The following is a 24,402-nucleotide window of genomic DNA, read 5'->3' on the forward strand; positions in this document are numbered from 1 at the left end:
GAGAGATTTAAACAACGTGCTGTTTTGTAAGAAAAGGAGAGTGAACCCAATTGAATTTGCAGACAGGACAGAAACCCATGAAATACTGATGCTTGTTAATAGATTAGTATAAATAAAGAGAAAATTTGCACTCTGCTGTGGAATAATGAGAAAGGTTAATTGATTGTAAGACCTAGCAAAGGCTCTAAGGTGTAAAAATGTCAATCCATGTGAAAGAAGCATACACGGAGAGACAATGTCTGCATAGTTTCCCTGCATGAAAACAACCTCCTAGCAAATTATTTTCCAAAGTCTGACCAATAAAGCATACAGAAACCAGTGCAGATGTGGTAAAAGAGGGCACAGCGACATCTTTTTCTGGGAGCAGCATTTGGAATCATCATGTCTTTAGGGCTGCCTTTGTAGACCTACAGAATATAAGTCCAAGAGAATTGAGCAGGCCTGCATAAAGGTTCAGACAGCTGTTAAGAGCAGGTATTGGGTTTCCTTCGTGGAGTCTCTGGGCACCCTGAGCTCAAATCTGCAAAGGTTAAATTTAAGTTACAGAGGAAAACCTACAATCCTGGCAATGTGAAACATCTACTGTGAAAAATAAAAACAAAAACATGGGGATACCAAGGGAGCAACCCAATAAAAGCTATGTGTGCTGCAGTCAGCAAAGGCAAATGGTGGGGACAACCCAAGCCCACTGAAGTCCAAAGGATGCTACCATAAGCCATACATTCTGAACATGGAATTAGAGGGTGTGATGTTTATATTGCTATGTTTTGATTATATTATAATATATATTATACACATATATTAGTTTTTGCTTGATACCCCTCTATTTTCGCAGTTTAGACTTGGAATTTGGATTATTTAGGGTTTCTATTGCTGAGACAAAACATAATCAGAGCACCTTATAAAAATGTCTACAGAGCCCTTAATGGCATGTCTCCATCAAATCTCATACTCCTCCCAACCCAGAGCTCAGGGAACCTGTGGCAGAGGAGGCAGAGTTTCAGAGTCAAAGGTGACAAAGAACACCAAGAAAACAATGGCCTTTGTTTTTTTTTACAACTTTATTTTACAAAACAAAGATAAATGTACAGATTTTAAGCATTTTTTGCATAAAATTATACAATACATTTTTGTCAGTACTTTTTTCAGATTTTAAAATAATTTTTACATGAAACTATATGAATATATTTTTTTAGTTAGTACTTGATTTTTTTTAAAGGTTTGATAGTATGCATTGAAGACTTAATAGTTACAATGAGCATAAAGTACATGTAAAACAAAATGTAACATGGAAATAGTCAAAGTTTTCTTGTTGTGTAAAGATTTTTTTTGTTTGTTTTGTTTTGTTTTCTTTATTTCTTGGACTTCATACAGTCTGTGAGTCGTTTCTGGGGCAGTGCGAGCCTCTGGAGTTAGCATCCCACTATCAGTGGCTGCATATTATGTCTGTTCTTTTGTGACTGGGTTATCTCACTCAGGATGATCTTCTCTAGATGCAGCCATTTTCTTAAGAATTTGGTTAAGTCATTGTTTCTGGTGGCTGAGTAGTATTCCAAACAATGGCCTTCGAATCAACACAAGCCAAGCAGTATGCACAGGGCCTGCATGAGTTCTACATCTTATAACTGCACACATTAGAGTTGCCAGTTAGGTAGTTTTATGGGACCCCTAGGTATGTAAGTGCAGGTCCCTGACTCTTGTCCCTTCACTTGGGCTCTTTCAATCTTTTGTTGGTTTGTCTTGTCTAACTTTGATGCGATGAAACAACATTTTTGCTTTATCTTATCATATTCTATTTTGTTATATATTTAATAAAGTGAATGAATGAATGAATGAAAACCTACAACTAACATAAAGAGTAACAGCTGAACTACCATTTATGTGTGTTTGGAGAGGAAAAATCAGTTTTATTCAATGAAGTGAAAATGGGTATATTAATCACTGGATACCAGACCTCACATTAATGGCAGCGGGTATTGCTGTTATACATTAGACAGGGAGGCTAATCAGTTTGCTTCCAGTTTTTTCATATGGACATATTGTGTATATCTCACAGCTGTTATTGCCAAATAAAACTTGTGATTAAAAGGCAAACAAAACTTTTCTTTTGTCATAAAAATCTACAGCCTATGTCAACAAGCAACGTAGATACATAATTACCTTTCTACCTGGAGATTATTCTGCTATTTTCACAGGAGCACACAGCTTTGTTTGTTAAGTCCTGCAATTTCTATGAATAGAGGGAGTGAAAGGATGGTTCTTCTTTTGACGTTCATGGTCAAAGGGGTTTTGAAAAGTTAGATGTTGCTCATTTCCTGCCTTATTTCCTCTTCACTGTCCCTCTTCCTCCCCTTCTTCTTTTAAACTTATAAATCTCCTCTCTCAGCTTCATTTCCAACTGTCATTATTGTGTCCCCAAGCTTTGTCATCCCTTGCCTTTCCTTGGACCGTTGCTCCCCTCATAAAAGCAATCACTTTCGTAGTAAGCTAAAACTCTCCTTAGTGCAAGGCATCTGCCTCTGAAACAAATTCCAGACACACCTTCACTCCAGCCTGATTTCCCATCATGCCCACACTTTACTGAACATCCCCAGTTGGCTACTGTATTGGCTAGACTTGGAATACCTTATACTTCAGTATTGCTGTTGCACCTGCCATTCACCTGATGTTTAGCACCTCACTCACTTTCACGTGCAGCAAAGTACCCAGGATACAATCACTAATTTATGTCTCATCACTACCATCCAAATCTAGATGGAGTGGTTTTGCTCTGTCCAAACATTGGATTGCCAACTTTGTTCACCTTCTCTCATCACCCATTCAGTCATCTGTCAGCTGGCATTTCTTACTGACCAGGTTTAGTTAATTAAAAATGTGATATTTAATTCTCAACCAAAAAATTTTATTGGGAATGATGGAGATTGGGGAGGGAGGGCCGACAAATCATGCCCTTAATTTCTTGGTGAAAACCAGAAACTGTAACTAAATCATATCCAAGTGGTAACCTCTTCAGATGTGCTTCTCCTTTTTCTAATCACAAAAGCCAGTGCAAACTATTTAATTCCACAGTTACAAGAGAACTAAAAGCAGCATAGCCTTGGGCAAGAAGTGAGCATCCTCACACTGTGTCCTCATTAGTAAGGATAGATGTGTCATCGCTGGCTAACCCATTATGTTTCCTCTATTTGTGTATTAATTAGAAAGAGAATACAGTGGTAGCATGAGTCTGCATGACATGAAATTCTTTAGCTTCAAAAACTAGTGCTAAGAATGCAATTTAGGGTTTAATTGAAAAGCACATTTTAGTATCACCCTCTGTACTATGCATGTACATGGTCATCCATTCTGCCTCTGGAACATGAGCAGCTAGTAGAACTCTGGGTTTGTCTGAGCGCTGTAGAGCAGATGGACGAGAAAAAAATTTTCAGGAAGAAAATGGATTTCCGGTGTTTGTAGGAAAGTGCTGTGTTTGTGTGTGTGTGTGTGTGTGTGTGTGTGTGTGTGTGTGTGTTGAGCTTTTCTCACATGCTTTAGAGGCTCAGTTTCCCAATTTTGATTTTTTTCTCCTCATTTTTCACCTAGCCTGCTCAAAGCTAACACAATCAGATAGGAGCTCCAGATGCCATTAGACAGACAGCAGCTTTACAGGGATAATGGAGGACTTCCTGCAAATGTGGAAAAAAGCCTATTCCCAGTTCAGAAAGTGAAGCCACAGAAGGTTTTGTTCTCTATCCTAACGAAAAAAAACAAACAAACAAACCAATAAGGGGACCTGATTCAAATGTGAAACATGAAAAACTAAAAGTTTTTTTTTCTTTGAGATGAATAAAAATTATTTTTGCTTAAAGATTTCAGTGTTGGTTTTCTCAGGGCAACTAGGAGCTATCTGAAAATAAATGATTCTAAAATAGTACACATTGAAGCATCCCTGAAACAGATGAGAAAATACAAGCCATTTGGCCATCATCCTACAAGCTCTCTCTATGCATGTCAACCTCTGAATTAGATAGTTCAAGAGGTTTTCACTTTTCTGGAATGAATATCTATGAAAGGTAAAAGACAAATAAGGCTTTCCTTTTAAAACAGACATCTTTACAAATTTAAAAATAAAAAGCATGATTATTTGAAAAATGTTAAACGTAAAACAGTGTTTTCTGGGGCATGATACAATGGAAACTAAATATGTCTTAGTCTTAAATATTGTAAATGAAGTCAAGAATGAGATATAGTTTGTAAATGGATATTGTCATTCTTAAAGAAAGAAACAAAGATGTTTAACTAGATAGACTTACATTTCCATCTGTAAAAAGTGAAGGTTTTCAAATAGAAGACATCTTTTGAGTAAGTTACTTTATATTCATGTGGTATTTGTGTAGGTAGGTAAAGCCAAGTGAACAGTTTTTTGTGTCCAAGACCTCTCAGTTAAGAGCAGAAGAACCAGCTTTCCCATACTCATCCCATAGACATTAAAACTGGTGCTGATAGCTATCTATAAATCCAGTCTACACCTCAAGATTTCAGCTAATTAGAATGACATTTGCAGTGATGTGTTGCAGTTGTTCAAGGCTATTCTGCAAAGTGCTTAACCTGTGTTCGTGGTTTTTTCAGTACAACTCCTCTTTCAGATTAGTTATCAGTTTGAGGGCTGGCATATTAAATTCAAAAATAAATGTAAAGCTGGAGGGAAAGAGATTTTTTTTCCTCCCTAGAAAATTATAGCTATTAGTGATCTTTGGCCACAGCAGTTTCACCTTATGCTCTCGCTTTCCACCCCACTTCTGCCTAAGGTGTTTTAATTTGATCTTTGTTCTACACACTACTCAAACAATGAAGCCCTCTAGTGATAGCAATAATCAGGATAAAAAGCAAAGGATTCTGCAGGCAGACTGAGTTCTTGCTGTCCTTGTATCTGACTGAAGAAAAGAAATGTAGATCAAAGTGCGCTGTTAATCCTTTATGTATTCTCTCCTTTGAAACCCACCTTTACAAGAAATACACCCATGTCTTATCGGTATTACTTTTAGCAAAGACAGTTGTTTGGAATTTTAACTGTAGAAACAAACCCTATTGCACTATGCCGGAGAAATAATTTACCATCAAGCTAGCTTCATTTAAATAGAGCATCCTGATCCAAAAGATTGGTTTTTATTTTTGAAAAGATATCCCAATTATTTATAGATTATATGCTAGAAAAATAAAAATTAACCAATCATATGGCCCCATTCCTTTTAAATCAAGACATGAAAGTCTAGAAAAATCTGTTTCTAGAAGCTATAGGATAGTAAACAAAACTTCTAGTACCCAACATGGGATACCTCTTTGTGTGAGTTGGTGATGATGGAGACCCCTAAGTCCACAAAACAATATAGACATTTGTCGTTCCTCTGAATTGGTCACAAACTAGATGAAAGATCTAATTGTAGGAAACAAGACATACCACTATGCCTGATGTACAGAAATCAACCTGGAAGTGAGCTATAAGCTTCCTCACTGCCCACTAGCTTTCAGTATCTTGGGAGTTACTGTGCAGGCTGCTGGGATAGAAAGGGATAAATGTTTACCCAGCTGTGGATACTAAGGTCTACAAATCCAACCATTTGATCAATAGTATGAGGATAATCAAGTGATCTCTATTGGCTTTGAGACCTGCTCCACAGAAAGGAATTCATGCCTGGTACTGTAAACTTGGAAGAAAAAAAGAACATGCCAAAGGGAAATTACAAGCCTGAACTAAGTGCTGTTATTTAGCAAATTGATTTAGCTTGAGCTGCCTTCAAGATATTTCTGTTTATGCCCATAGAGAAACATTACCCTCAGCCTTAATCAGAAAACCTTTATTACAGTGAACAGTGGTGAATGCATAGGTTCATGGCTATATAAAGTACTGAGAATAAGTGGCAAATGAATGTTCACCTCAACACATGCACAAGACATATACATGACTCCCTATAACACTTAAGGAACGTTATGGAAGAGAGTGGAAAAATGTAAGACTTGGAAGGTAGGGAGAAGGGCATGCCATCTTCATGGCAAGACATAGCTATTGTAGTTATGAACTCAAAATCTCTGAGGATGACTTCAATGGGCCTGAACAAAAATGGGCCTGTCCATGCTGAGGAATGGATGGAGAAGTTAGAGAGTTTATGATGGTAAGAAAAAGCAAGCTAGGACAGGGTTGAAGAAATCAGAAAAGTGTAACTTGCAAGAATGTAGAAAGCATTACCATTTTACTTTGTAAACATACAAATCACTGAGGTGGGAAAGGACGGTTAGAAAGGAAAACCTGCAGATTAAAAGAAACATAAAAAATGAACAAATTATAATATATGGACATTTGTATTTTGATTCAAATATAGTGTATAATAACGTATGGTCAGTTGAAACATTGAACCATTGACCAAAGCTTTGATGATATTAAAATTTTCTTGTGGTTTTACTGTAGCTATTGACTCTGTTTGGTACTTGGTCTGAGAGTTTTTGCCTATTCTTGTTGTATCTTTCTATCCCATGTCTGTTTGATAGCACTGGGAGGCCCACACTTTTCTAACTGGAAAAGGAAGATCAATGGATCTGGGGGAGAGGGGAACTGGGAAGAGTGGAGGGAGGAGAGGTGTGTGGGGGACTACGGGGAATGGTGGGTGGGTGCTGTTGGGATATATTATATGAGAGAAGAATAAGTTAAAATAAAAACAACAAAGTGCTTGTCTATTAGGAATCCACATGGACCTTTATGATGGGAACCAGAAATCTATTATTTGCTTAAAGTGAGTTAGTAGTGATAATGGTGGGGGTAGGACAAGGGTAAGTGATGCTGAGACAAGAGTAGCTATAAATCGATGGGTAGGTAAAAGGCACATAGGATCTCATGAAACTGGTCTCCTCTCTATGTCTGTCCATTCATGCAAAGTCTCTTTCTGTATATGTGCTCATGCATGCATGCCTGTGTATGTGTGTTCACATGTGTGTATGTGCAAACACGCACGTGTGTGTTTGTATGTGTGTACATGTGTATGTGCGCACATGTATTTGTGTTTGTATGTGTGCACCCATAGGCATTCATGCGTGTATGAGTGTACATGTGTGTTCATGAGTATGTATGAGAAAATACTGTGATTATTGAACTTTGATCATTTGTTTGCCCCATTCTTCTCTAAACACTGAGGTCATACAGGCATGTGCCTTGACATTTAGGCACAGTTTCCAGAAATATACTTACCATATGGAAAATGAATCGCAAATTCCTCAAGACATGTTAAAATACAACAGACCCAGGAGCAATTTCATCCACTTTCTACCAGCTTTAAACAGCTCACCTACTTTTGCTCAACCCAGAGACCTGAGGATAGTCGATCATGCGCGTGCCTCTTCCAAGCCCCTCATTTAGTTCATTATCATGACATCTCTCCAATACTTATCACAATAAAATCGAACCTATCCTCTTTGTCCCCTCCACAGTCTTGGATGTACTGTCTCTTATGGTCCAGTGTTTTGTCTTTCTTCTTCTACTTGCATTAAATTCTGCTTTTGACATTGGGAGTTTTATTTTTTTTTAAAAAAAATGAACTGCTCTATGCTTTAAAACAATCCAACCCAGAACTTCCTCTCTATTTAGAATGGAAAATATAGGAACCAAGAAAACCATATCCTACAAGGCCGTATTCACCTCCCAGCTGAAGCTGCCACTCGTTCAGGTGCAGCTCACAGAACTGCTGTCGCAGAGAAACAGCAGGTTTACTCATGTCAGGGAACTTTTACCCTGTGCTGTTTCTAATGCTAGGAATTACTCCCATATTCTTTCTTTTCTTTTTATTTTCATATTCGAGGTCCAAAGTCTCCTGGTTTTCTCTGCACACTTGCCCTAAGAGTATAGCTATCATTTTCAACTTTGTTTATCTCTCGATTTATAAGCTGATGCCTCTTACGAATGCATGAGTTCTATGAGAATTTTGTGTTAGTTTAGTACATCAGTGCTCAGTTCTATCTAGCAGAGACGGACTACATATTTGTAAAAGAAAAAGATTAAAAGACAGGCAAATGTAATTTGATACTATTTCAAGTTTCAGAAGGGAGATTTTTTTTTTTTTTTTTAGAATGCTAAATACCTAACTATTCATGTCTGTGGTAGTTTAAATAAGATTCTCTCCCCCCCCCCCACCTATTGTCTAGGGTATTGAAATACCTGGTTAATGGTGGAAGGTTAGGGGTGGGTTTTGGGGGCTGGTTTGCTGAGTAACCCAGTTTTCATCCTCTGCTTTTTGCTTTGCAATGTAAATTGTGAGTTCTCAGCTTACTGCCCCAGCTACTATACCTGAGTCCTGCCATTCTTCCTCACAGTGACAGCGAAGGTCTCTTATCCCTCTCTAACAACAAGCCTGAACAAACACTTCATTCTGTAAGTTGCATTGGTCATGGTGTTTTAGCATAGCATACAAACTTAAGGCAACAGTTATTTGAAATGTCACAAACATTTTAAGAAAAAAACTCTAATTGGTCTATGGAATTGTCCACTACCCACAGTAACCTACTGACTTTCAATTTAATAAGTAATTTTGAGTATGCTAAGATAGAAATTGAAATCATATTCCTCTGTTTAGCCTAAAACTCTCATTCTCACCTCAAGGAAATGGTTATTAGAGAAGAGATGCTAAAAGCATTATTTGAAGTTTAATAATCTGCCATTTTTCAAATTTTGTGCAAAAGATGCCATAGTAAATGGAAAATGCTGATTTCTTCACCTTAGGTCATTTCATATGTGTTATTTAAATATGCGCCCTGAGTGTAACTTCATCTCTATTCTGAAAATCAGACTTACAGATTCTCACCTTAAGCAGGAGCAAGCCTCTGCAAATGTGGGCATAGCAAAGAACAGAGCAGGAGCCAATAGCATCGTCACTGTGGGGAATCCTTGCTTCAATTCTCCCAGAACCTTTAACACTCTCAGCAGGTTTGTAAGTTACTTGCACAAATGACCTGATGTCTGATGCCCATCCTAAACACAAGTGTCAAACTTCTAAAGAGTCAGTGGTTTTTAACAAGATAATGGAAGCATACAAACTAGAAAAGGTTTTTGGGGGCAGTTTTAACTCAGATACACTGGGGAGAACGAGCGACATTTGCCTGAAGAATTTAAGCTCCAAATGCAATACATTTTCCTATGTTTTCTATCTTATTTTAGTCAAGTTTTAATCATGTTTTCCAGCCTTGTCTCGAGTGCATGACCCTTGTAAGGAGCTGGGATTTCAGGCACAAACGGTTTTACCAGACTTCTGTCTCCTTTTAACCCATCCTATTTGTGCAAGACCAATAATTTATCCTTCATCACACATAACTAAGCAATCAGTTTTCTATTCCAGACCAGGCAAGTGAGATGCCTTAGGAACCAAGTACTCAGCCCATTCTAATGTATTGCCCATTCCCTGCTCAGGTCTTTCTCGGGTGTAGCAGTATATAACTAAGATGATTGCAAAATTCCCACTTGTGCAGATATTTGCAGATACATATTAGGGGAAACTTTCAGCAGTGTATAAATTGATTGATGTTCTCTGAGTATAATGTATCTGAAACAGCCGAACCTTATCACCCCAACTCACACAACTAAGTAAATGGGAGAAGAAGAGAATACTATACACAAAGGTTTTAAACATGCACAAGTAATTACACCGTCAAATCTGAGCATCGAAACCCATTGATCTACAACTTCAGTCTCTCTACAAGAAATAGAATGTCCTTTGTTTTATATCTCACCCATGACCTGTGGAGTCCTCTGATCATTGCCACAGCTGGGAGAGAGGAAGAAGCAGGAAGGTGGGCTATAGATTGGACAACAGAGCAAGAAAAGGAAGGAGGAGATCCCCTGCAGGTTCAACCTCACTGGGTTGTGACTTATCCTTCAGCATGGATTTGTATTCCCATAGGATGCATTTGCATCAGTACTGAAGAGACAGGGTGATGAGGAAGGTGTGAGAAGGGAGTCACCAGTGCACTTGGTTGTGGAATTATGCATTTAAGTCTATCAGTTTTAGTACTTTGTAAACCTATGGAAGAGAACATATTACTTCAGGTATTACTGTATACTGAAGTGGCATTAGAGCGACAGACATCAGATCCTTAGTAAACAAATACTGAATGAATAAAAAGGAATGTTTGAACTAAGAAAAAAATCAGCTTTAAGGAAAGGATCTAGGGGCTAGAGAGATGACTCAACAGTTAAGAGCCCTGCCTGTTCTTCCAGAGGGACTGGGCTTGCTTTCCAGCACATACACTGTGACTAACAACCTGTCTGTAACTCTAGTTCCAGAGGTTATGACACTCTCTGGATTCCACAATCACTGCACACATGTGGTTCAGAGATATACAAGCAGGAAAACACACTCACACATAAAAGAATAAAATAAATAAAATATAAAAAAAGAAAGAAAGAAAAAGACAGGGTCAACCAGATTATAGACTTCTAACAAATTATGTAATCATTCAAGTAAGTAAACTACATGCTGTTTCCCATGAACAACAGTATATAACTCTATTTCTAGCTTCTTTCAGATACTAGTTTGATGATCTTTCATACAACTGAGTACCATAATTTCAATACTCACTTCCTACATTTTCTTTCTTTTCTACTGTTACAAATATAATTTTCGTTCTTTGTTTTTTTCTTCTACTGTGCATTTGAGAAAACCACTGCCATGCAGTCACTTCTTGGTCATTTTTCTGACTCAAACTTGTCTCGCATGCTCCACTGGCTTCCCACCATAGAGCATTTTAAATTCTGTTTTCTTCTAGAATTAGGTTAAGAAACTTCAGGTCAAATGCATTAAACAAGTGATTCTATAAAAATCTCAAATGTGTTACTGTCCTGTAATAGCATGAAAAGATATTAATTACCTCATGCTAATTTCCATAGAAAACAGTGATGGGTAGAAGGGTGAGACAGCCCCTCAGTATGTAGTTTAGGTTGGCCCCACACCCACACATCCTCCTGCCTCTATTTCTAGAACGATGGAATTATAGGTGTGTGCTACCCTGCCTGGCACTATAATACCATTTTTTATTTTGTTATAATTTATTCTGTGTGCTCGTGTGTGTGTGTGTGTGTGTGTGTGTGTGTGTGTGTGTGTGTGTGTAAGTATGGACACATATGTACATTTGGGGTCAGAGAAAAACAGTCAGTGGTCAGAGGATAACTTATAATGTCTTCTTCAGTTGCTATCCACCTTGTTGTTTTGAGATGGCATTTCTCCCTGTTTGAGAACTCACTGAGAAGGCTGAGCTGACTTCCATGGATTCTCAAATGTGCACTTAGAGGCCTGGCTTTTTTTTTTTTTTTTTTTTTTTTTTTTTTGTTAAATTACAAGTTCTGGGCTATCCCACCCCTGTCCCCATGCTTGCTCAGTATGTATTTTACTGACTGGGACATCTCTATCTCCACCACGTGTCTTCAGTAGGGAACATCAAGGATCAAGTTGTCAGCCTCTGTGTCCATCAGGGAAATACTATTGTTTATAGAGAATAAAAACAGCAATGTGGATATGGCTGACCTAGCATATGGAAAGGCCTGACTTTAGTACCCAGTGCCGAAGAAGATAAAAACAAAATAAAACCTTAGAGCCAGGACTCCTTACAAAGTCATCACAGAGCAATGTCCATTTGAGCAATCCTGCAATACATGATTCTGGTTCTGCAGCACCAATTACTGACTATAAACATTTGAACATGTATTAAATACTCTTTACCTGTATCTCACAACTCTTAAAGTATAGACAACAATGAAAGCAATGCTCAGGCTTCTAGAAGTATGAGATTACTTAGAGCTTACCTTGTAATGGAGCCTATATTTCTAGTGTCTAGAAGCACTTACGAGGTTATTATTAGTTGAAATACAAAATACTTAAGATTTGTGTGTGTGTGTGTGTGTGTGTGTGTGTGTGTGTGTGTGTGTGAGTGAGTGAGTGAGTGGTGCATGTGTGTTATGCATTTGGGGGCATGCTGCTTGTTGATGTATATACATGTGGAAGCCAGAGGTTCACAACAAAGATCTTTCTATATTGTTTTGTATCTTATTTTTGAAGACAGGATTTCTAAATAAACCTGGAGCTCACTATTTTGTGTAGGCTGAGGATTGTCCTGTCTCTATTCCAGAATTCTGTGGCTTTAACGAGGCACAGACTCACCCTACTTTCATGTTGATGGTCGGTATCTGAACTTGTATCCTCATCCTTGTACAGCTTTACCCGCTGAGCCATCCCCACCCCCTGTACTTAAGAATTTTTTTAGACAACAAACATGAACCATGTGTTAACATTAGAGACAATGTAATTGGCTAAAACCAAAGCCTGAAACAATATAGCAGTTCACATGCTGGGAAGTTTCTGGCTTTTCATGACTAGAGCTGTGTGCACTCTTGCCAAGGATGTGCATGGGACTGCAGCATCAGATACAAAGGACTCCTTTGCAGTTGGAGCCTCTCTCCAAAAGGAAACATTGATATTGTCAAAGGTTTATGTAGATATTGTAGCTCATAGTCTTACAGCAGTGCAAATTCCCTTTAGGATACTCTGAAAAGGAGTACATGCACAGAAGAGCCACACCAATCAACAGCTATAGAGGAGGTGTGGATCTGGGGAGCTTCTGTGGGCCACTAAGTTCCTCTCCTGGAGTGTCTATGCATGAACAGAAGCCAGGCAGGTTCCCACTGCAGCTTATAAAAGAAGTTTGGAGAATTGGATACCTTCTCCCTTTATTAGCAAAGGCTTCGATGTTTACTCAGTGTCCATAACATGGTGCCTCTGTGCATCAGAGTTTGCCTGGCACAGAAGCAGCTGCAGTGAAGTTCCAAAGGATAGGTAAGCTACTCCAATTTAAAGAGGAAATGATTGAGTCACTGCTTGGCTTACAGATCCACTCCCTGTTATGTTCTATATTAGTGGGCTCTCTGTTTTACAAGGCTCTACTGACAAAGGAAAAACAAATACTGTTGGAAATCAGAGGGTCTGTGAGTGAGGTACCCACTGAATTTTGAAAGTTGACTCCCTCAAGGGCTAAACATGCTCAGGGATTGCAAGCCATTGGGAAAATCTCCTCTCAGGGTCCTGGCTCTCATAAGCTTAACCCCAGAAGGAGTATAGTCTATCTTCCGCTAATAACCTGCCTCTGGAAGCTACACTTGGCAGTGGCAACAGTTTTTCCTGTTGATAATTTCTGGGAATACCCCAAAATCACTGTGTGCCTCTAACTCATCTCAATCTGTGTCAACAAGTCCCTACATTAACATCTTACTATCTTTTCCTGATATCCTCTTAGAACACTCATAGTGTTATGAGTATTGTTTTAGGTGTGTTTAACAATGAAAACAGTTTTGTAACCTAAAAGCTCTTATCATCTATATGGGGACACTTTTAGCTGTTGAGAAATAGCTAAGTGACTTTTAGAATATATATCGAAAATATATATACATTTACAATTGCATATTGTGTTCAGGCTAATTATTTTTCTTTGAGGAATTAAGCAGTTGTTCTTATAATCCCAGCCCACTAGTCCTATGTAGCCTGAGTCTTTATTTCATTTCAAATAATGGCTTTTCCCAAAGGAAGTGTCTCCTTTCAGAATATCATAATCAGCTAATGGACTTAGTGATCAATGTTGTGTGCGGTGAAACATCAGAAATGTGCCATAAAATATGGAAAACAATTTAGCCACTCTCTAATGCAGATAGTTCTGGTGAAAAAAAGATACATGAAAAGCATGTACCCAACCACATTTTCCTGCCTCACAACAAGATTAGATGCAATAAAAATCTTGTCTTAGCAAATCAGCATGTTCAAAGATGCTGGCAGCAATAACTTTGCGAAGATGTGTCCATTACCAAAGGGGAGCATTATCCTCAATCTACTTCCGTTTAAGATGGATGTCTGCTATAAGCCACCATCTGTCCCTAGATTCTCTTGGAGCACAGAGTTGCCTGCCGGCATGGTGTGGCCAACATGTGGCTCCTTGTTTTCCCCCTACTCTTTTTTTTCCAGGTTTCAGATGAGCAGACAGTTGTCTGAATGAAACAAGCAGGTCTGACTGGTCAGCGAATCAACACCTAGCTCATTAACTGCATCATGCCTCTGTGATTTCCTCAGCAATTTATCTTAGTGGATCATCAGCTGTTTTGCCGCACAAGAACATGTTTTGTCACATCTGGTCAGTTTCACCAATTCCCCAAATGAAACAATGTAGTGACATTTTATTAAGCAAACAAGGCGTTTCTTCATTTAAACATTGTTTTAAGGATGAATCAACTGACAGACTAGCTCACTATTCTTTATTGACTGAAACAGAGTTCTCCAATTCTGGTTTCTCTTTCATTAATGTTTCAATAAATGTTTATTTATGAGTTAAACTACATGCAAATGCATGTTGCTATACTTATACATATATAATATATCATATATATGGAATTGTTTATAAATATCAAATAATGGATTAAAAACTGAACATAAAATGCCAGGCAGATTTACTGGGATACTATCTTATGTGCCTTGTCAATAACATAGCTTGGTTAGATAGACATCAAGGTAGTTAGGCCATAAGAATCGACCACCAATTTTGCTTGGCTTTTATCTTATCTTTGGGTGGGGTTGCTACAGAACAGGCAATTAAATATTGATAGAATACACTTAGACTGAAAATTTATTATTGGGCTAAAATTCAACCTTGATTAATCATCCTGAGCTGTTCTCTCTCACTCCCCACTCTCTCCCTCCCTTCCCTTTTCCCCCCTCCTTCCCCTTACTCTCTGTCTTTCTCACTCTCTCATTTCTTTCTTGCTTTGTCTCTTACACTTACCAGTGCTTGCTTCATCTATTGTCTGAGGCTCCTGCTTTTAAATATTTTTTCTACATCTGGAATTGTGTCCTGATGATATTTTTGATAAAAATATCAACAAGTTTCTTAGTCGGGGGTATTTGAGAAATTGGTCAGGTAGGCTGAAGTACATTTTCTTCTTATGAAATAGTTGGTAAATACTGGAGAAAAACTGCTGTGAAGTAAATGCACTCCCACAATTTACTTAATAAACCCTTTTCCCCCCATTCTTCTCACTCCCATACCAAGCCTGTAATTGTGTATTAACACCAGATTAGCAAAAATGGATCTAGAGTTTTGCTGTGATTTCTCTAAGAAATGTGACCTACTAAGAAATCTGTTTCCAAACTTACCTTACCTTGTGCCTATCTAAGCAGAACACCATAAAAGCGGTCTTTGCATATCACCTGAGCTGACTACAAACATGTACACATGGTGTTCACTGGGCTGGTTTATTCTCTAATCACTTACTCGGTGTTGAATACACCTTAGGAAGTGTACATGTCTGACCCTCCATCAGTCATAAAAAGGAACTGTAAGGAAAAGATGACGGGGCACCAATGAAAGGAAAAGTCACTGAAAAAAAGAGTCACAGGGCACCAATGTTGTGAGAGGATAACGATTCGAGTCACGGCACCAATGTTAGGGGAAGGATGAAGAGAGTGGGGGGCATATGGCCCATGGAGGTGCAGCAAGGCCTGAGGGCAAGGGAGATGCCTCTGGGGGGTCTATGTTGGGAATCCCTTCCCTGAGGGACCAGCCACACAACAGTATAGTACGGAATAGAGTTTATTCAGGTCATGGGAGAGTTAAGAGGGTGGTAGAGGCAGAGAGAGAGAGAAGTAGAGGAGTAGAGGCTGGCCATGAGCACGTGGGACAGAACATTGTTCTTAGATTGTATCCGAATTGTCCATTCCCACCATGCATTTGAGTCACACTCTCAAATGCCATTAAAAGTCAGTCATGATTCTTAGACTGTTACTTTTGCTTATTAGGTTCAGTAACTATTTGTTTTTCCTCTAAGAACTTTCCTATCCACAAACTGCATATTCACTAGTTTGCTGCGTTTTGCCCGTAGAAAAGCATAGATTCCATGAAAGAAATCCTTACTTTTCTGCTCACAACTGTAGCATAACACTGGGAATTGTCCACTTGAAACAGTGTTTGGTACAGAACAAATGTAGCAAAAAGGTAATGAGCATGTGTTAAATAAATGAATCCCTGACCTGAAGGAAGCTGGGTTAGCTCTGGGCCAGCATAAGTGCATAGCATTGTATGTTCCTCAGACCAATCCCAATGAGAGGTAAAGGTAAGTCAGGGAGGGTTCAGGGAAAAAAGAAAACTAAAGTGGAAGGAGAGGTGGAGTAAAGGAAGGAGAGAGAAGCCAACTGGGAAAGCAGTAATTGTCTACTGCTGTATGACTAGTCTGTCTCTTGGTTCCTGAAGACATTAATGATAATAACAGCCGCATAACACTGCTATTGTTGTTATTGTTATAATAATTATAATTATTCAGAGTCCACTAAGTTCCGAATTTACTGCTTCTTATGTATTGTTTTCTGTGGTTCTTTCTAAACCATGTGTAATAAGTAATTCTAAGATGAGAGGAAAAGAACTTGGTTGGTTAAAAAACCTAATTAGAACAACATGAAATGACATTTACAGTTGATAGAAACGGAACCAGACCCTCTCTGAGTATTGTTGCCCATATAATGTTTTTTGTCTCTTGAGTTCCTAAAGCTTTGTGTGTGTGTGTGTGTGTGTGTGTGTGTGTGTGTGTGTGTGTGTGTAAATTTCTCATATTTCAAGCTCAGAACAGCAGCCCTTTTCACCTGTTTATTTTGTCTATAGAGGTAAAGGTACAAAGTTGACACTAAGTCATACTGTGTGCTTCACCACAGATCTTCAAATGTGGATGTGAATGGTGAAGCCTGCTTCCAGACTCCAGCTTATTAAATTAGATCACAAAACAAATTGAGGCTGAGCCTCCAGCATGTGTGTGAAGACAACATTTTGGTTAACTACCTACAATGGGACCAAGGTTCAGGGTAGGCTTTTGAACAAAGGCAAACCTTTGAACTTGCTTCCAGGTTTTCTAGACATTTGTCTCTTGATTCTTCTTTTTCCCAACATTTTGCCTTCCTGATTTACCTCGAAACTGGTGATACAGTGATACATACATACATACATACATACATACATACATACATACATACATATATATGTATATATGTATACACACACACACACACATATCCCCCTTAGGGCTTATGTGAAGCATGAAACTAAAAAAAATCTAGTGTTTTAAGGCTTTTTCATCTCTAGAGACCACTGTTCACCCCTTTTGGGAGTGTTATCATGTTCCACTGATTATACAAGGTCCAGGAAACTATTACCATCCTGTGATGATTTTATAAACCTAAAACCATCTTATGAATATAGAATTGTGACAGAAACTCATTAGTAAAGTGGGTTGACTAAGATCAGGAGTTCTCTTGTCCTAGTTCTACCTCTAAGAAGCTATATGCAATATTGAGTAATATAAATGATCTTGCATTCAGTCACCTTTAATTCAAACAGAAGGACCAGAATGAGTAAACTCTAAAATCCCTTAGTTGGGAAACCTCATGAACTTGTGTCATGAATCTTCTTGGCGGCTACTCACATTTGCTTCAAAGCTACAAAGTTGGCGGAGCTGAGGCATATATTAGTGACTTCCTTCCCTAATGAGAAATAGATGGCCCTTTCCTTTAGTGTGTAGTCTGCACTTTATCATGGGACAACAATGGTGCATTTCTAAGGGTTTTCTAGATACCAACATGATCCCTTCCTCTAGGGCCCCAGCATTCTCCTCGCTGGAGGCTTCATGATATTCTTCAGGGAGATGGATTTCATCTTAGTTCTAGGTCAGAGGTACAGGCATTTGTGAGATCTTAGCCGTTTCACTACATGAATTAAAATAGAATAATGAATTTGTACTGTGTTCCATGGCTTTCAGCTAGATTTGACCTTTGAATTACGTTTAACAGAGTGCAGTCATAGGTCACAAATCAGAAAGGATTAAATGATGTTTTCTTCTATCAAGAAAAAGCGATTTTATCCAACTTGATTTTTTGTGGTACTTATAATTTAGGCTACTCTTAAACACAACTGTGAGTTACAGAAATCTGTTAAAACATGAAAACATAAAGTTATCTCAAAATTTTCACAGAATTTCAATATGTACTGCATAAATGAATTTTATTAGCATTTGCTATATTATATATTTCTCTATGTGACACATTTTAGGTCCTACCTGAGAATTGTAAGACTTAAATGATCAAAGAATGAAATATGTTGAACACATCAAAATGCTTTCTTATGCATAAGACCTTCTTAGAAATTCTATAAAACAAAAATGTTATTCTGATATCGGGATCGATGCTCTGCTCTCCACTGCCTTGTTTGAGAAACATGTGCTTCATGTTACTCATCTTAGAAGAGCATGACTCACCACTGCCCTTCTCCAGGTCCATTCTAACCTCTTTTATATTAAGAATGGGCTGGTGGATTTTTCATTATAGTTCTTTGGGCAAGTTTAGACTTTCATGTTATTCAGAGTAACTTCTACAAAATAAACGTTTTGCTATCCTCACAGATATTGAATGTTACTTATTTTCACCATGTAGTTAATAATAAAACATGTGTCTTTACCACATCTTTATCAAGATGCTCATCTTATTAATGATGAGAATAAAGAAAATGGGTGAGTGAAGAAAAGACACCATTGTGACATGTATATGAGCAATATACATATAAGCTGTATTATATAGTACTTGAATTTTCTATTAAACTGCAATACACTAGCATGTTCTTCTCATAACAAATATCTCAATAAATTGTGACATAATTCAGTAGTGTAGTACTCAACCATCCCATTTTGTATAAATAAAAGAGAAAATATATTATCTATGTGACATTATTTTATTATTACTATTATAAAAATTATTGATATGTATTATTTCAAAGTAACAGAAGACAAAAACTTCCTAGATTATTCCTACACATACAGATTATATATATATATATATATATATATATATATATATATGTGTGTGTGTATATATATATATATATATATATGATACTAGCTATCAATGTTTTAGTTTATAATGTAAGTCATATCAAACTTGATCATATTTGTGAAAATTAGTCAATTACTAAATTTATTTTAAGCTAATTAAATAGTATGCTAAATAGGGCCATCAATGTGGCCTATAAACATTAATTCAAAACATATTCATTAGCCAAATGTTGTAAATCAGGTTGTAGGAAAAGGATGCTATTATACTTTGTAGGTTTGGGGAGGCATGAGGCTAAGGGGAGGCTTTATTGGTTTATGTATTTTATGTGGTTCAGTGTAGGCCTAAGCAAATTAAAAGGGGAGTATCACCACACAAGATAGGATTAGAGATGAGCCAGAAAAACACATTAAAGTTTTATCAAGTTCCTTTACTAATTGGGAGAAAGATAAGATCATAGGTCAAGGAAGAAGTTTACTCCTTAAGGATAATTGCAAGGGGTGGACATTAAATGAGGAGAAGAGGCCTCGCTGGGATTGTCGCCGCCCGGGTGGGACATCATGCCACAGGAACAGTGAGCTCTTGCCCATTTTACCATGGAGGACTCTGGAAAGACGTTTGGGTCAGAGGAGGAAGAAACAAATTATTGGAGAGACCTGGCCATAATCTACAAGCAGAGGACAGGGAATACACAGGAGGAACTCCGAGAGTTCCAGGAAGGAAGCCGGAAACACGAAGCTGAATTGGAGACTCAGTTGCAGCAAATTGAAACCAGGAACCGGGACCTGTTGTCAGAGAATAACCGCCTTCGAATGGCGCTTGAGTCTGTGAAGAAGTTTGAAATGCAGCATTCAGAGGGTTATTGGCAGCTCTCAGCCTCGGAGGATGACCTGGCTCAGACTAAAGCCATTGAAGACCAACTGCAGAAATACATCCCGGAACTGGAACAAGCCAACGATGACCTGGAAAGAGCAAAACGAGCCACAATCATGTCCCTGGAGGACTTTGAGCAGCGTTTGAATCAAGCCATCGAAAGAAATGCCTTCCTAGAGAGTGAACTGGATGAGAAGGAGAATTTTCTGGAATCTGTGCAGAGGCTGAAGGATGAAGCCCGAGATCTGAGGCAGCAACTGGCTGTGCAGCAGAAGCAAGACAAGCCCCGGGCACCCATGGCAGGCTCGGGGGCAGCCAAAAGCCACAGGCCACAGGCTCTCTACCAACTACTCCAATAGCTCACCGAGGACCTAGCTCTGGTTTGAATACACCAGGAATGTTCAGACATGGTCTGAACGGTTCCGGTAGTGGGACCCCACTCATGCCTGCAGCCCGGATATCAACCCTAAACATTGTTGGGGACCTACTTCGGAAAGTTGGGGCCCTGGAGTCCAAACTAGCATCATGCAGGAACTTCATGTGTGATCAATCCCCAAGCCGGACAAGCGGGCCAGCTTCAGGGCGGGGAACCAAAACCAGAGATGGTGTTGACAGAAGGCCAGGCAGCACCAGTATGGGAGATAAAGGGAGAGAAAATTGAGACCCTGTGAGACTTGTTCCCGCTCTTGACATTCACTCTTAGAACCTTGGGAGCCCTGTGATAGCCACTGGGATACTGCTGTCTCATCTGTTAAATATGGTTTGCTCTGTCTGAAGGTCAGGAAAACAATTGGAGTTTGGGAAACCGGCCTCTCCATTCACATCACCAGCGCTGCCATCCACCCAGGGTATGGTCAAGATTTTGCTTTAGGACCAGTGGAAACTGCACCTTCGCCTGTCTTCCTTACTTATAGTTGGCTTTTAGTCCTTATATTTTCAAGGTAGTTTGAGAAATAAGAGGTAGCATCACCAGCATTCACTTTGTGCTGTGCTGCCTAAGCTGACTAAAGCTGTTGCCTGGGGACTTGACATTATCCCTATAATGTGCCCAGTCCCTAGCATTGAAGTGAACACCTACACCCCCCCACCCCCCCACACACACCAAGCAGCTCTAAGGTATGATATCATTGGCTACCTAGAGTTTTAATGGCCTCCAGGGCCATTAAATTTGAATATACATAATCTTCAAAGCAGGACTAAAGCCCAGCTCAGGAGCTCTCTGCAGCCTACTTCCAGCTGAAGCTGTCTTCTGGAACATTCTCCTGGTGCTTTTACAACATGATTAAATTGTATCTAAGACTGGGAGATTCCAGAAGCAAAAGGCTGTATTAAACTAAGGTCATGTGCCTTTGATACTTCAACACTTTCTGCCTCTTAGGTCAGTGGGAGGCCATCCTCTATCGGTAAACCCCGGCTCCTGTCTTTCCTGAGTCCCCTGCAGTGATGTTGGGGTGACCCTGGACAGCTTGCATTGTGCTGGCCTTTGTTACACCATTCCTAAGAACAGAATTTCATCCAGACACCATAGAGCAACAAAGGCGACTAAAGCATGAGATGGAAGTGACCAGCAGATGCTCTGCTCCCTTGGAAGGTCAAAAAACCAGCACCGGCTCATCTCTGGGGTGTGGCGCTGCCTCAAGTTTCGATCCACAATGAGAAAAGCAAAACTAATACCAGAGCTTCACCCTTCACTTGGCTACTAACTTATTCTCTAGTCCATGGGGCGAAACTGGCCTAGAGTCAGACCTACAACTGCCCGTGTGCTACTGACATTCACAGGTAATTTTAAGCTGCTTGGATATTTGTTCTTCTTAGACATAATAATCTGGGGAAAGATGGACTTTATTTTTTATAAGAAATAAAGTCAAAAGAAATGCCTGCTTAATAAAAAAAAAGTGAGGAGAAGAATTTTGAGTTAGAAAGTGATCCTAGTTCTAGCATAATTCTTTTCCCCAGTAGACCAATTGCTGAATTTACAATTTCCTATTCTATATAAGCCCAAATCATAGAAGGACTTGTCAGCAGAAGCCAGAGGAAACAGATTTCTATCCTTCTCCAAGAGTTCTTAACTCTCCTCCATGAATAAAGCAGACTTAGAAGGCCCAAAGTTCACGATACTCATAAGAGATCTACTTGACACAGAGCTGCAGAGATTATCAAAAAATGTACATCTGTGAGAAAAAGGCTCCCACAAATTGGAAGATACTCATGGGAGCCTTTCAAAGATAGATGGCTTTCTGCTGTATGCAGACTAAAAGGGGGAAAAAAAAAGAAAAGAAAAGAAGTGAAAGGAAAAACAAAGAAAATACAAAATGGGTTGGGTGGCAGATTTGATTGGAGTAGCAGAGAGGACAGAGAGAACAGTGGCACGAGGAAGAAACAATGACCTGGAAGAATGTAGTTGAAATGTCTAAGTTTCTAGTTGTCCCCAGGAAGATGGTGCCCTGGAAACCAGCTCTGACAGGACCTTTCTCCTTCTTACCTCTTAAGAATTGTATCTGACTGAACAAGATGTTTCAGGTGTTTGTCCAGCTCTGACATGGCACCTTGAACCAAACAGAATCCAAAAACTAATGTCTACTTACCGATCAATCTGTGCAATTACGTTTTAGATGCAAAGCTTTGTGGAGTACAGTCTCATTACACTGTTGTTACTGAAAATGTACATATAGCCTCTATCTATCCTCTCAAACTTTCTTCATTCATATTTTCTATAGCAATTATTTGTTTGTATGCTTTCCCACATGCATTAGTGTGTGCACGCTCATGCCAGAGCTTGCTTGTGGATGCCAGGTGACAAACTGCAGAAACTGCCTTCTACCACGTGGGTCCCAGGAGTCATCTGGTGTCATCAAACTTGGCAGCAAAAGCCCTTACCCACTCTGCCATTCCTGGCCCAGGCTGTGTATATTTTCTAGTTAAGTTCTTTAAAGTAGGTTTCACCTACTTTACAGGGTTTATGGGAACCTAAAACTAAAAACAACACCTGAAAGTTACTGATAAAATCAGGTGACAGCCATGTAACAATCAGATTGAACATCTGTTTGACATATTTCTAGGCTTACATTTCTTTTTGAATTTGAATTGAACGAATGTGAGAAGATTTCTTCTTCTGTCAATATTATTTCAGAGCCCGGCTGCAGCCGAAGGACAGGAGCAATGGTGCAATCAGGAGGTACTTGTAGGGAAAACATCAACCAAGGGAAGAAAACAAAACAAAGAAAACCCAAAACAAAAATGAATGTCTTTCATCAAGAGAGTACACTCCTTAAAATATTTGCCTGCTGAGTCTGAGATATGTCAAAACAAATTTAGTGATAAGATAGGCTCTTTACCCCTGTGCATCATTAATAAGAACTAAGGTAAATACTTCACCTAAGAAGGCTATGTTTTGCCTCTAATGGAGATAAAACTTGATATTGTGCAGACCCCAGTCAGACTAATTTTGGTATGAAATATGTGATTCATGGGACAAAAGACTGTACATAAATCACATGTGCTGTAATACACGGCCCTTGCAGCTGCACTCCTATATTATCATTTGTCACTTTTAAAACAAACACTTTAGTGGTTGGATAAGATAAGAGAAAGCACAATTGTTGAAATAGAAGCACAATTGGATGACAGTACACAGTCACACTGGGCTTAAAATAGAATGAGAAGGGGACAGTATACACAGAAAATTCATACAGGAGTGTATTTGAGTCATAGTGAGATACAATTTTATATGGGCTACAAATCTATTTTCCTCTTGCTACTTTTCAATCTTGTGTAGGAAGATGCACATTATATAGGAAAAGTGAGTTCTTGTTTCATGACATCTAGTTGTCACTCTTATTAAAACCTCTCCACCCCGCTAATTCTGTTCTGTTCTACTCTATTCTATTCTATTCTATTCTATTCTATTCTATTCTATTCTATTCTATTCTATTCTATTCATTCTTCTATTAACCATCTATCTATAATGCAGTAAATCATAGAATTACTGTTTATGATCATTTCAATACTGGGAAATAGATTGTCTCTGTTGAGGTGATGGAGGCCTTACATGGGAGAAGAGAAGATTAGGAGTTGAAGCAAGTCTATCTTACTGAGTAATGATCATGGGGAATCACTAGCCTGATTCTTTAAAGGTTGCTGTTTCCCAGAGCTAGTGTTGACTCTCATAATTTGTTTAAAGAAGCATGCTTTCTTTCCACATTGCACATCTAATTAGCATTTTCCCCCATGGTGTAATACTGTCTTGTTCATCAAAAGATAACTGCCTGAAACACTTGTAAATTAGATTGGAGAGCCTGCCACACCAAACTCTGCCTTTCTATCACTGCTGGTCTTTGGTGTCATATTATCTATTAATGAAAGTAAAAGCAAACAGTCAGGTTTTTATTTTGAATAATTCAAATGAATTCCTTAGTGTCTCAGAAGGAAAGCTTCATTAAATCTACACCTAGCTCAGGGACCAAAGCTTTAACGGCTTGATGTCTTGATAGCCTGTTCTGTGGTGTACTGAAAATGACCATCACAAATGGAGAACACCATTAGGATCATTATTCTTGACAGCAAAGAAGCCCACACTTGCCAATCCTGAGGATGCTCTTTGCAGCTTCCCTTGATGCTGTGCTTT

General features: G+C 38.8%; 1 pseudogene across 1 annotated transcript; it reads left to right on the plus strand.

Moving 5' to 3' along the window:
• The first annotated feature begins 19,501 nt into the window (after positions 1–19,501).
• LOC308423171 (nuclear distribution protein nudE homolog 1-like) lies at positions 19,502–20,649 on the plus strand (annotated as a pseudogene). The gene is made up of 2 exons: positions 19,502–20,431; positions 20,561–20,649. The product of its transcript is annotated as a nuclear distribution protein nudE homolog 1-like (transcript).
• Positions 20,650–24,402: the final 3,753 nt, after the last annotated feature.

The sequence above is a fragment of the Micromys minutus genome, assembly GCF_963924665.1.
Source record: "Micromys minutus genome assembly, chromosome: 8".
NCBI lineage: Eukaryota > Metazoa > Chordata > Mammalia > Rodentia > Muridae > Micromys > Micromys minutus.